Raw genomic sequence first — 5,000 nt, forward strand, 5'->3', positions numbered from 1 at the left:
GATAGGTCATAGATCTAAAAAAGTGTTTGCACAGACTTTGGCCTTGAAAAAACAAGACTCTGGAAAACTGCTTGGAATAGCATATTTAGAAGTCAGATACAGGTCAGAGCCTGGTTAGTGCATCTTTTAAGGGATAAATAATTCTAATGAAAACTATTACCACTTAAACTTAGTGAAACTAATTGACTTAAATACTGCACGAGACAATCTTTTGTCAAATCCTCTGTTAGACAATGGTATATGGAATTAAAACTGACTCATTAACAAAATGATGAAACAATATGAGGTTAAAAGAAACACATGCCTTTAATTTAGCAAAATATAATGAATTAGAAGATGATGTCACATATTAAGAACATCTCTCATATATAACACATATAAAAATAGTGTTTTGCATGCACATATAAACAGTAGTGTTTTTATATTATATTATAAACCAAGATCCTGGGAACTTTGGTTCACTTAACTTTTCAGATAAAGGAGGGGCTTGGAGGAAAACAAGGAATGAGATCATAGAGTTGGACACATGTGAAGTTTTGAATTCATTCAGTACATGACACCTATTCATTCTGAAAAGTTAGTCCGGAACTTTTGAAAACCATTATTCGTAAAAGGGATAAGAGCTGTCTCACCAGATTAATGATTGGATTTAATTGAGGCGTCCCATGTATTCCAATGGGACGAAAAACCTATATAACTCCTAAGTAATTACAATGGAGTACCACACTCATCCCAGACAGGGTAAGGTGGTCCATCTTCTGCAAACTTTAAATACATAAGTCTGTCAATTTCTTGGGTGCTATATTAGTCATCTGGATATATTGCGGGTCAAGAGCGTAATAAAAATACCCCACAAGGAGTAGTAACATCTCTGTCCTCCTAACGTCTCCCCTGAGATAAGAGTGTATACTGAGCTAAATGGAACAGAGTACGTACAGAAATCTGAACCTACGGATTTTGTGACAGTAAGCAAACTTGTTAAATTTGCATATCTCCCAGCTGTCTCTCTGATGTATAGCTGTGCTCACTTCTTTATTAAACGTGAGTTTAAACTGTTATTATTATTATTATTATTAATATTATTACCTCTGACCGTATAACCTGGCATCATTCACTCCTGTTCCTGGAAGAATGGCCTCCAGCTGAGGTAGTTTCATCAGTAATTTCTTGTAACTGTTTTTAAACTAGATGACCACTACATCGTGTCTAAAGGTATAATTGCAAGAACTGTGTAGTTCTGTATTCCTAATAATCATTGAGTGCAATTCTTAAACCCTAACTCTGACCCTAGCCCCGAGTATTAAGCCCCCTCCTCTGAGGTGTCAGTTGCATTCCGCGCTGTGATACGAAACGGGACCCTGGTCAACCTGCAAGTCTTTTGGTATGCTGGCCAATCCGGAGGGCTCATCATCATAGGTAACATGTCAGTATTTGCATATCTTTCCCAGCCGGTTTGAAGGTGCAGACTTCTTTATTCAGCCACTTTCTGCAAACGTGATATCCTCAGAGTTTGTAACCCTCTGCGTGTTGATTGTGGACAACCATGCATATACGCAGAGCAAATGGAAACAATTGAACTATGCTTGACACACCACAAGACCAATCGCTCTTTAGCCACTCGCTGCATATAGAGGCGCATCAGCTAAGCACCGTGCGTTCGTTAGGGCAGCACATATACTAAAATTGGAACGATACAGAGAAGATTAGCATGGCCCCAAAGGGAGATTAGATAAAGGGGTATTCAGAACAGAAAATAGGAGGGTCTGGACCAGCTTCCCAGTAATGTTTTTGAAGCTGACACCCGGGGATCCTTCAAGAAGCTGCATGATGAGATTCTGGGGTCAATAAGCTACTAACAACCTATCGAGCAAGATGGGCTGAATGGCCTCCTCTCGTTTGTAAACTTTCTTATGTTCTTATGTTCTTAACACTAACCCCGGCTATTAAGCCTATCTCCTTCTGAGGTGCAGTAACATTCTGCACCAACAGAGGGGGTGGGACCCTGGTCAACCTTCTACGTAACGGGTCAGTATTTGCATATCTCCCAGCTGTCTCTCTGATGTATAGCTGTGCTCACTTCTTTATTAAACGTGAGTTTAAACTGTTATTCTTATTATTAATAATATTATTACCTCTGACCGTATAACCTGGCATCCTTCACTCCTGTTCCTGGAAGAATGGCCTCCAGCTGAGGTAGTTTCATCAGTTATTTCTTGTAACTGTTTTTAAACTAGATGACCACTACATCGTGTCTAAAGGTATAATTGCAAGAACTGTGTAGTTCTGTATTCCTAATAATCATTGAGTGCAATTATTAAACCCTAACTCTGACCCTAGCCCCGAGTATTAAGCCCCCTCCTCTGAGGTGTCAGTTGCATTCCGCGCTGTGATACGAAACGGGACCCTGGTCAACCTGCAAGTCTTTTGGTATGCTGGCCAATCCGGAATGCTCAACATCATAGGTAACATGTCAGTATTTGCATATCTTTCCCAGCCGGTTTGAAGGTGCAGACTTCTTTATTCAGCCACTTTCTGCAAACGTGATATCCTCAGAGTTTGTAACCCTCTGCGTGTTGATTGTGGACAACCATGCATATACGCAGAGCAAATGGAAACAATTGGACTATGCTTGACACACCACAAGACCAATCGCTCTTTAGCCACTCGCTGCACATAGAGGCGCATCAGCTAAGCACCGTGCGTTCGTTAGGGCAGCACATATACTAAAATTGGAACGATACAGAGAAGATTAGCATGGCCCCAAATGGAAATTAGATAAAGGGGTATTCAGAACAGAAAATAGGAGGGTCTGGACCAGCTTCCCAGTAATGTTTTTGAAGCTGACACCCGGGGATCCTTCAAGAAGCTGCATGATGAGATTCTGGGTTCAATAAGCTACTAACAACCTATCGAGCAAGATGGGCTGAATGGCCTCCTCTCGTTTGTAAACTTTCTTATGTTCTTATGTTCTTAACACTAACCCCGGCTATTAAGCCTATCTCCTTCTGAGGTGCAGTAACATTCTGCACCAACAGAGGGGGTGGGACACTGGTCAACCTTCTACGTAACGGGTCAGTATTTGCATATCTCCCAGCTGTCTCTCTGATGTATAGCTGTGCTCACTTCTTTATTAAACGTGAGTTTAAACTGTTATTATTATTATTATTATTAATATTATTACCTCTGACCGTATAACCTGGCATCCTTCACTCCTGTTCCTGGAAGAATGGCCTCCAGCTGAGGTAGTTTCATCAGTTATTTCTTGTAACTGTTTTTAAACTAGATGACCACTACATCGTGTCTAAAGGTATAATTGCAAGAACTGTGTAGTTCTGTATTCCTAATAATCATTGAGTGCAATTATTAAACCCTAACTCTGACCCTAGCCCCGAGTATTAAGCCCCCTCCTCTGAGGTGTCAGTTGCATTCCGCGCTGTGATACGAAACGGGACCCTGGTCAACCTGCAAGTCTTTTGGTATGCTGGCCAATCCGGAGGGCTCAACATCATAGGTAACATGTCAGTATTTGCATATCTTTCCCAGCCGGTTTGAAGGTGCAGATGTGCAGACTTCTTTATTCAGCCACTTTCTGCAAACGTGATATCCTCAGAGTTTGTAACCCTCTGCGTGTTGATTGTGGACAACCATGCATATACACAGAGCAAATGGAAACAATTGGACTATGCTTGACACACCACAAAACCAATCGCTCTTTAGCCACTCGCTGCACATAGAGGCGCATCAGCTAAGCACCGTGCGTTCGTTAGGGCAGCACATATACTAAAATTGGAACGATACAGAGAAGATTAGCATGGCCCCAAATGGAGATTAGATAAAGGGGTATTCAGAACAGAAAATAGGAGGGTCTGGACCAGCTTCCCAGTAATGTTTTTGAAGCTGACACCCGGGGATCCTTCAAGAAGCTGCATGATGAGATTCTGGGGTCAATAAGCTACTAACAACCTATCGAGCAAGATGGGCTGAATGGCCTCCTCTCGTTTGTAAACTTTCTTATGTTCTTATGTTCTTAACACTAACCCCGGCTATTAAGCCTATCTCCTTCTGAGGTGCAGTAACATTCTGCACCAACAGAGGGGGTGGGACCCTGGTCAACCTTCTACGTAACGGGTCAGTATTTGCATATCTCCCAGCTGTCTCTCTGATGTATAGCTGTGCTCACTTCTTTATTAAACGTGAGTTTAAACTGTTATTCTTATTATTAATAATATTATTACCTCTGACCGTATAACCTGGCATCCTTCACTCCTGTTCCTGGAAGAATGGCCTCCAGCTGAGGTAGTTTCATCAGTTATTTCTTGTAACTGTTTTTAAACTAGATGACCACTACATCGTGTCTAAAGGTATAATTGCAAGAACTGTGTAGTTCTGTATTCCTAATAATCATTGAGTGCAATTATTAAACCCTAACTCTGACCCTAGCCCCGAGTATTAAGCCCCCTCCTCTGAGGTGTCAGTTGCATTCCGCGCTGTGATACGAAACGGGACCCTGGTCAACCTGCAAGTCTTTTGGTATGCTGGCCAATCCGGAGGGCTCAACATCATAGGTAACATGTCAGTATTTGCATATCTTTCCCAGCCGGTTTGAAGGTGCAGACTTCTTTATTCCGCCACTTTCTGCAAACGTGATATCCTCAGAGTTTGTAACCCTCTGCGTTTTGATTGTGGACAACTATGCATATACGCAGAGCAAATGGAAACAATTGGACTATGCTTGACACACCACAAGACCAATCGCTCTTTAGCCACTCGCTGCACATAGAGGCGCATCAGCTAAGCACCGTGCGTTCGTTAGGGCAGCACATATACTAAAATTGGAACGATACAGAGAAGATTAGCATGGCCCCAAATGGAGATTAGATAAAGGGGTATTCAGAACAGAAAATAGGAGGGTCTGGACCAGCTTCCCAGTAATGTTTTTGAAGCTGACACCCGGGGATCCTTCAAGAAGCTGCATGATGAGATTCTGGGGTCAATAAGCT

General features: G+C 42.0%; 1 non-coding gene and 3 pseudogenes across 1 annotated transcript; all 4 read left to right on the plus strand.

The window, feature by feature from the left end:
- The first annotated feature begins 1,651 nt into the window (after positions 1 to 1,651).
- Positions 1,652 to 1,756, plus strand: LOC131708151 (U6 spliceosomal RNA). Its single transcript, XR_009311282.1, has one exon. It is a non-coding gene; the product is annotated as a U6 spliceosomal RNA (small nuclear RNA).
- A 941-nt stretch (positions 1,757 to 2,697) lies between these two features.
- On the plus strand, positions 2,698 to 2,762 carry LOC131708188 (U6 spliceosomal RNA; annotated as a pseudogene).
- Positions 2,763 to 3,754: 992 nt separating this feature from the next.
- LOC131708190 (U6 spliceosomal RNA) lies at positions 3,755 to 3,819 on the plus strand (annotated as a pseudogene).
- A 981-nt stretch (positions 3,820 to 4,800) lies between these two features.
- LOC131708191 (U6 spliceosomal RNA) lies at positions 4,801 to 4,865 on the plus strand (annotated as a pseudogene).
- Positions 4,866 to 5,000: the final 135 nt, after the last annotated feature.

This window comes from Acipenser ruthenus, chromosome 40, assembly GCF_902713425.1.
Source record: "Acipenser ruthenus chromosome 40, fAciRut3.2 maternal haplotype, whole genome shotgun sequence".
NCBI lineage: Eukaryota > Metazoa > Chordata > Actinopteri > Acipenseriformes > Acipenseridae > Acipenser > Acipenser ruthenus.